Raw genomic sequence first — 9,712 nt, 5'->3', positions numbered from 1 at the left:
TAGGCAGCAGGGCCAGCGTGTCCACTAGGGACCCACCACCAAAGTGCCCAAAAGATGCGGAGCGGAAGGACCCCCACTGCCGAAGACCCCAGGCCTCCTGAATGCTCAGAGGAGGAGCGCTGCCGCCTAGGGCAGCAAAAACTCTGGCGCCGCTCCTGCTGGGCAGGGAGGGTCGGATTGGTTGGTCACCCCCTCTGTGTGAGAGAGGCGTATTGGAGTGTGTGTGTGAGTCACCTCTTCCTGTGTGAACCCTAAAGCCATAAAGATAAGAAGGTAAATAAAAAGAATCCAACTACACCATATTTCTTTGTAACAGGGGCTCAGTCAACTTGATGTTAATTTGAACATTTGTACTGTGCAGTTCTGATAGATTGCCATTGAACTCGCTTGAATACAAGTAATTTTACCAGGTGTCCCATATTCAGCATAGGGAAATATGGTCACCCTAACCATTGCAGAAGAAATTGAGAAGTGAAGTGTAAATGATGGAAGTCCTATTACTAAGGAATTAGCAGATTTACCTGAAGATAAGAAATGGAAATGTGAGGAAAATTATGGAGAATTGTGAATTTTTCCGGGCAATGTAAAGGAGAGTGATGATAAAGAAGAATGTGGCTCATATGAAAAGCAGAGTAATGAAAAAGAAAAATCTGGTTTACATGAAAAGGAAAGAAACGATAAAGAAGAATCAGCCTTGCATGATGACAGAAACAACGTGAGAAAAATTGCACAGCACAAATCGATACAGCAGATCCTGCTTTATGGCTGGCAATCTTAACCTCTGACAATATTGATCATACAATTTTGAATGGGCCAGGCAAAATCAAGGATATGACATTTCCAGTAAATGAGCAGAAGCGACACTTCTCAAAGTTACACTGTGAAAGAGTGCTCAAGAATGGTGAGAAACTGAATTGTCATTGGCAAGAAAGGACAGAAACTTAGGAATTGAGCCTGTCTTCAAGGAAACTTTGTATTTATCAGAAGAAGAGACAGTTTAGTTATGAGGACAGAGATGAAGTGATGGGAAGCTTGGAAGAAAGATTCCAGAGGGAGTTTTTGGCTCGCTCATTGACCCTGCTCAAGTGTCCATTGAAGAAAGTTTTGGAAAATGAAGCATCACAAAAAGACCTGGGGTTTTTTGTATGACCTTAGTGAGCTGCCGGCAGACAGGAAAACACTCTAGAACAATGTACGGCCCTTCACCAGATGCTGACACATGGGGAGTGTTTACACATCAATGATAAAGACCTCTATGTTGAATGGACAACATCCGTCACATTTTGCAACATGGGAAGCACTCTCCACTCCAAGTTCTCCAATTCATTCAAATGCAATAAAAATAAGGTATTCAAAAGTTTAACAAATGGAGGTGTGTGTGGAGGGGCACCAAAGATGTTCCTTGCCTAGGGCACCATTTGGTCTAGGTCTAGCTCTGTCCAGGTTCTTGTGGTCTGTACATACTTGGATAGGGAAACATGCACCTTTCAGGAGGTGACACTATTCCTCAAAGGTAGCCTTGATGGCCAGTAGTTCTTTTACAGATTTGATAGTTTTGTTCTATGGGTGTCAGTTTCCGGAAATAAAATGCACAGGGGTGGAGCACATTCTGGGGCTCATGATGCTGTGATCTCACTGCTCCAGCTGCATAATTGGAGGCACCTGCTTTGACAATGAGAGGTTTTGTGGGTCTGGATGTACCAAGGTGGGTGCCAGTGTAAATGCTTCCTTTAATAGCTCAAAGGCGGATTGGACTTCCTGCTTCCAAGGAAGTATGGTGTTCTACCAGAGCAGAAGGGTAATTGGGGTCACCATCTTCAAAAAAAATTCCTTGATGAATCTTAGGTAAAAATTAGCAAACCCCAGGAAGCCCTGGGCATTTGTGAACATTCCATCTGGCTACCCAGTCCATAATTGAAATCCATTAGAGGAAATGACATACCCTAAGAAGTCAACACAAGGGGCAATCAAACTCACACTTCTCAGGTTTTCAGTACAGGCCATTCACTTGGAGGGCCTTGAATACCAGACAGATGCGTTGGGCAGGAATAGTTTGACTTTGAGAAGATGAGGATGTCATCTAGGTAGATCATCATGAACAGGTCTAAAACATTCCTCAAACTATCATTGGCAAAGTACCTGAATGTGGCTGGGGCATCAGAGAGACTGAAAGGCATAAGCAGAAATTCAAAATGTCCATAATATACGTAAAACACTGTTTTCCACTGGTTGCCCTCCTGAATACAAACGAGGTTGTAAATGCCACTCTTGGTAAATACCTAGGCAGAATGGATCCTTTCCAACAGCTCATTGATCAAAGGCAAAAGATACTTGTTCTAGATGGTGATTTTGTTCAAGGCATGATAGTCTACACAAAGGCACAAGGAGATGTCCTTTTTCACGAACAAAATTGGGACATGTGTGTGGATAGATGGATGAAGTTCTTTTGCAAGATTTTCATCAAGGTATTCTCGTAGGGCCTTGAGTTCTGGTTCTGATAAGGAGTAAATCCGCCTGAATGGAATTTTATCCCCTGCAGGAGATCGATGGGGTGACTGTAAGGTCTATGCAGGGGTAAAATATCAGCATTCTTTTTATCAAATACATCAGCAAACTCTTGATATTTTGCAAGGATTAAGGAGCTGTTGGCTTCTTGAATCTGCTGGACACACATGGCAGTGGACTTCTAGGTGCTGGTTCTTGTTTCCTTGGCCCCTGATTTGGCTCGATACGATTGTCAGCAGTAGCTTGACTTGAATCGTTCCTCAAGCATCTTCCATGAGATGTGTATCATGCATTGAGAGCCAGGGAATACTAAGCATGATTGGAAAGTGTGATGACTTAAATCAATTAAACTGAAGAATCTCTAGATGATCTTGGATTTCAATATGGAGGGGCATGGGTTCATGGGTAACCAGACCAGAGGAAAACATACTACCATTAATTGTTTCCATTAGATCTGGGGAGGGCTTCCTTTTCACCAGCAGTTGATTAGCCTTAGTAAATCCAGCATCCCAGAATCTACTAGTCCTGGATGAATTATCAAAATTATTGAGAATAGGGCTGGCTGTTCCAAGAGCTGCGAGGCCCAGTCCAGGGCTTCCCCGGTCAATAAACTGATAATAAACCTCACCTTGGTCTGATCATCGGGATATATTGCAGGATTCATCAGGAACAAAAGGCAGTGCTGGTTAAGAACTCCTGGGGATTCCCATCAAATCTTTCCGGCAATGGAATCTTAGGGCTGGGTTCTAAAGGTACCATAGCTGGCTCTATTGAGCTTACTGGGGCTAGCAGGATCTCTGGGCGAAGGGAAGGATTCTCCAGATGCAACTGGGCAACTTGATCCCAAAGGTTATGGACCAAATCTGTCATCTCAGTGATGGACATTCCAGGGGTCTCCCTCTCAACTGCTGGGGCAAAATCAGGCAGTCTGCTCAAACTGTCAGAAACTGAGAAGTGGGTAGTCAGACCTACTGTTTGGAGCAGTGGTGGTCAGGACTAGTGGTTGAAGCAGGGGTGATCAGGCTGGGGACCAGAGCCAGGGGTCAGAGCAGGAATCAAGAATAGGGTTGGAGCAAGGCTGTAGCAGGAGCTAAAGAAGTCTGTCAGAACCACCAAGTGACAGGCAATATTCCCAGTGAGGTAGTGATATTGAGCAGACTGGAGTGGCTGCTCTCATTGGAAGACCATATCCCTGGCCTTGGGGATCACCTGGTTAGGTCTGTGCTTATGGATTGGCTGAACCCTGATTAATTGATGTGGATCCTTCAGGTCATCACACTCAGGGATATCTCATCAGGCTCAAGCTGAGGGACAACTCATTAACTCCACAGCACTTATCTGGCTCAAGTTCAGGCTCAGAGAGCACTCATCAGGCTCAAAATGACTCATGACAGTTGCATGGCCTTGGCAGACACTTCCATGAGTGTGTGGGAGGTTGTTTCTGCCAGCTGATGGTCCATCATTTTGTGTATGAGGGCTCATGATTCACTTGACAATAGTGAGGGGATCAGGTGTCCTTGGTGTAGATGAAGCATCATAACAGACTTAAAAATTGGGCTGAAGGGAGAGTACAAAACGAAAATAACCTCTCAGGGTATGTCTACACTGCAATTAAAAAACCTGCGGCTGGCCCGTTATAGCTGCCTCAGGCTTCTGAGGCTTGAGCTAAGGGCTGTTTAACTGCAGTATAGATGTTTTGGCTCGGGCTGGAGCCCAGGCTCTAGGATCCTGTGAGGTGGGAGGGTCCCAGAGCCGGGCTGCAGCCTAATCCCAAGTAGCTACACAGGCCAGCCACAGATGTCTAGTTGCAATGTAGACATACCATAAGCCAGCTATGCAATGAATTGTTCTGCATAATGCACTATTAGCTGCTTGTACTATTAATACAGTACTTTATTCTCTGGTGGGAAGAACTGTCTTTTTCTTTTGGATATAAGATGTATTCATGACAGATACTTCTGAAACTGCAGGGGATCGTCATTATATCACCACCTTGCTGTGGACAGCTGGAAGGAGAAGCTAGTGGATCAAATTCATCTCTGGTGCAACCTTATTGAAAGTGAGGCGATAAAGTGAGATACGAATGGAGAGGCATAAAATAAGAAAAGGCTCTTACTGGCACGACATGGTGACATGGGTGGTGATTGCAAGTCGAATGTTATTTGAAAGTACCATCAAAGGTAGATTAAAATCAGAAATGCTATGAGAGGAAATGGATAACCAACCCAATGCAGAACACTACTTACATGTGCACAGCAGGGGTCTCTAAGGAAAGTGTTTGTTGTGGAAGAAATAAAAGGTCATGTCAAAATGATTTAATACCTAGGAACATTATTGGTATTTTGCTTAGTCCCTAATCTACCAAACATAAAACATGAGTTGTGTGCCATCTGTTTAACCCCAAAAGATGTTTCTTCAGATCAGAATATTTAAACAAATATATTTTGATGAAAAGTTTTAAAAAGAAACCTATCATTTCAAGACAATATGGGCTTTTCTTTAATCATAATATATGCTTGGAATGTCCTGCAGTTTAGATCAAATTTTAATCCCTTGATGAAATTTAATTGTTTTTCCATTAATTTGCATTATGTGGCACAAGCCTGAGTTACTGAGTGTACCGGTGTGAGTGTACATGGTTGGGACCAGATAGAAAATTAAAATGGTAACATATATAACACTGGTCTACAATTTTTGAGAAGTCGTCTGCTTCAGAGATAAAATGTGCTATTTATTATGTATTTTGATGTGCTGAATTCAAATGACAATTAAAACAATTGATTGGCTACTGTTTCTAAGATATTTAAGTTTTTACATTTTATGTCTATGTATATTGTGTAGATAGTAGAGTTTTAATCATAAATTGTAAACCTAGGTCTTTTCATGTGTTTATGGTTGCTTTACATGATAATATTTCACCTGTCCTGTTTATGTAACACTTTAAAAATCAGCAAAAGGGTTATATAAATAAAATTTATTATGAAACAAAAGGCAAAAACTATTATGTACATAGTTTAGTCCTATTCAGTGTCTACTCGGCGCTTCTTGGCTTGTCTCTTGTATTCATTAAATGGAGCATCTCTTGTCACTGTCCAGCAATAGTCTGCAAGCATTGATGGGCTCCATTTGCCCTGATAGCGTTTCTCCATTGTTGCAATGTCCTGGTGAAATCGCTCGCCGTGCTCGTCGCTCACTGCTCCGCAGTTCGGTGGAAAAAAATCTAGATAAGAGTGCAAAAAATGTATCTTTAGTGACATGTTGCAACCAAGGCTTTTGTATGCCTTGAGGAGGTTTTCCACCAACAACCTGTAGATGTCTGCCTTGTTGTTTCTGAGAAAATTTATTGCCACTAACTGGAAGGCTTTCCATGCCGTCTTTTCCTTGCCACACAGTGCATGGTCAAATGCATCATCTCGAAGAAGTTCATGAATCTGAGGACCAACAAAGACACCTTCCTTTATCTTAGCTTCACTTAACCTTGGAAATTTTCCACGGAGGTACTTGAAAGCTGCTTGTGTTTTGTCAATGGCCTTGACAAAGTTCTTCATCAGACCCAGCTTGATGTGGAAGGGTGGTAACAAAATCTTCCTTGATTCAACAAGTGGTGGATGCTGAACACTTTTCCTCCCAGGCTCCAATGACTGTCGGAGTGGCCAATCTTTCTTGATGTAGTGGGAATCTCTTGCACGACTATCCCATTCGCAGAGAAAACAGCAGTACTTTGTGTATCCAGTCTGCAGACCAAGAAAGAGAGCAACAACCTTCAAATCGCCACAAAGCTGCCACTGATGTTGGTCATAGTTCAAAAATTGTTTCATGTTGTCATAGGTTTCCTTCATATGGACTGCATGATCAACTGGAATTGATGGCAAAACATTGCCATTATGCAGAAAAACAGCTTTAAGACTCATCTTCAATGCATCAATGAACAGTCTCCATTCATCTGGATCATGAATGATGTTGAGGGCTGCCATCACACCATCGATGTTGTTGCAGGCTACAAGATCACCTTCCATGAAGAAGAATGGGACAAGATCCTTTTGACGGTCACGGAACATGGAAACCCTAACATCAGCTGCCAGGAGATTCCACTGCTGTAGTCTGGAACCCAACAGCTCTGCCTTGCTCTTGGGTAGTTCCAAATCCCTGACAAGATCATTCAGTTCACCTTGTGTTATGAGGTGTGGTTCAGAGGAGGAGGATGGGAGAAAATGTGGGTCCTGTGACATTGATGGTTCAGGGCCAGAAGTTTCATCCTCCTTCCTCTTCCTCATCTGACTCAAGTGAGAATGATTCTGGTGCATCAGGAACCGGCAGTCCTTCTCCGTGGGGTACTGGGTGTATAGCTGATGGAATGTTTAGATAATGCACAGTCCACTTTTTCTTCATTGACATACCTTTCCCAACTGGAGGCACCATGCAGAAGTAAAAATTGCTGGTATGATCTGTTGGCTCTCTCCAAATCATTGGCACTGCAAAAGGCATACATTTCCTTTTTCTGTTCAACCACTGGCGAAGATTTGTTGCACAAGTGTTGCAGCATATGTGTGGGGCCCACCTCTTGTCCTGATCTCCAATTTTGCAGCCAAAATAAAGGTGTGATAGGCTTTCTTAACCATAGTGGTTATACAGCACTTTTGTGATGCAAAGGTCACTTCACCACAAACATAGCCGAAGTTATCTGCACTGTTCACACAAGTACAAGGCATCGCTGCTCACTTTGGCTAAACAGAAATGTGTCCCTTTGCAAAATCAAACACTGCCAAATAAGAGAGCATGACACTGTATGATTTCTAGAGCTGATATAGAGCAATTTGTTCAGCAGAGTGATGTAAGCTTCGTTATGATTGCATCATCCATGACTTCTAGGAATAACATGATGCAATTCACATCATGTATGATGCAATACCAGGTTCAGATTGCATCATTCATTGTTTTGCCTAAAAAGCAAGTACTGTCCAAACCCAGTCATAGATTTATTCATAGATCCAGTCAAAGATGTATTTTAGTCATTTCTGGTTTAAATTGAGATCCCTTCCCTTTATAACTCACTTATCCTCCGCCATTCCCAAATCAAGGGTCGTATATACTGACCCAATAGCATATCTTGAAAACTAGAGCCAATCAACAATTTTAAGCATCATTTTCATTCTCAGTGACCCAGAATTAGTAAAGTTTGACTGCATTTATTTCAGAAGCATTTTGGCTGTAGAGCAGTGTAATAGATCATTGCTGTCTTAATAAAGGCCCGCACAACAGAGTGCAAATACTGTAAGTGCTAAAACTGAAGTAACAAACACAAAGTTCTCAATTTTTAAACTTACAAATGTGAAACAGATCGTGCTGTATTATATAAGAAAAAGTCTGATTTCAAAATGGATAACACACAGTCTGCACAGAAGGAGACAACTAGCAAGTGACTAAAATCTATGAATAATAAAACAAGTGTTAATACTAAATCTAAACAAATACTAACTGCTTCATCACAACCTATAAATAAATCATATTGCTTTCCAGCAGCAGCCCTGGAACACCATAATAGTCAGCCCAGCTCTATAGAATCATAGGGTTAGAAGGGACCACAAGGATAATCTCTCTTGTGTCTAAACCATCCAAGACAGATGGCTATCCAGCCTCCTTTTGAAAACCTCCAATGAAGGAGCTTCCACGACCTCCCTAGGCAGTCTGTTCCATTGCCCTACTGTTCTTACAGTTAGGAAGTTTTTCCTGGGATTTAGTAGAAATCAGAACTCCATAACAAAGTTTAATCCCTCAGACAAAGTAAGTTACTTGGTTGGAAATAATACCATAATCCTCATTTAACTACTTTAGACCTTTTAGCATACAGGGAGCAATAGCAACATGTTTCAGTGTTTAGCCAGTCCGCCCTTGCTGGGGGGCCCAAAAAATGTTTTTCAGAGGGGCCCGAACCCGCTCTCGGTGGCCCTGGTGCTGAATGCATTTATTCCCTTCTATAAATGCAGTTTGTAAAGTATGCAGGGATCCTCCTAAATTAACGGTTCTATATAAAATCATTTTCATAATGAATCATGGCAATGAGTGCATACTAAATTGCAGTACTTTATTTATTTAGCACAGGGGTCGGCAACCTATGGCACGCGTGCCAAAGACGGCACGCGAGCCGATTTTTAATGGCACGCTGGAGCCTGCCGGGACTCCAGCGTGCCGTTAAAAATCCTGCCCAGACTGGCCCGCTCTCCTCTGCCCTCCGCTCCCCCCGCGGGGGCAGGGAGCAGAAGCAAAGCTGTGCACACGGGGTAGGCAAATGACCCCACTCTTCCGGCACGGCAAGCCACGGGGTTCGCGCTCCTGGGTCAGAGCGCAGCAAGCTACCGGGTGCTCCCGCACCTTCTCCCCTCCCCTGGAGCTTTGCCACCGTGCGCGCAGCGTTCTGGGGGTAGGGGCTGCGTGCTCCCGCAGGGCAGTGTTTGGCTCCGCGGGGAGGGAAAGATGCTCCCTGCTCACCTGGAGCCTTGCCGCCGCGCACTCGCGCAGAGCTCTCAGGGCCGAGGCTGCGTGCTCCCGCGGGGCAGCTTATCAGGCTCTGCATGGAGCCTCATGGTAAGGGGTCCGGGGCCGGGGGGGTTGGATAAGGGTTGGGCGTGGGGGCAGTCAGGGGACAGGGTGGGTTGGATGGGGGGGTCTCTGGAGGGGGCAGTCAGGGAGCAGGGGGAGTGGATGGGGCATGGGAGTCCCGGGGTCAGTCAGGGGGTGGGGGGTGCATAGGGGTCAGGGCAGTCAGGGGACAGGGAGCAAGGAGGGTCCTGGGGTGAGGCAGTTAGGGTGGGGGGTCTCTGGACGGGGGGGGTCAGGGGACAAGGAGCTGGGGGGTTGGGAGTTCTTAGGGGGGCAGTCACCCAGCCCTCTCCCCTGAGTCATGACCCCCTCACACACACACACACACTCTGCCCTGAGCCCCGCACACACCCCAGACCCCTGCCCTGAGCCCTGTACCTCCCTCATACACACCCAGCCCTCTGCTTGACTCCTTCATCCCATCCCCACAACCCTAGCCCTGACTCTGGCACCCCACACATCCCCAGCCCCCCTTCTGCACTGACACCTGCACCGCCCCACATCCCCAGCCCCCCCACACCCCATGCACCTGCCACATCCCCACCCCTACCCGGAGCACCAAATGGGAGCTCCTGCACCCCTCGCATCAAATGGGAGCTGCCCAGGTAAG

Source organism: Trachemys scripta, chromosome 2, assembly GCF_013100865.1.
Source record: "Trachemys scripta elegans isolate TJP31775 chromosome 2, CAS_Tse_1.0, whole genome shotgun sequence".
NCBI classification, from domain to species: Eukaryota; Metazoa; Chordata; order Testudines; family Emydidae; genus Trachemys; species Trachemys scripta.
Note: the sequence above shows the minus strand (reverse complement) of the source record.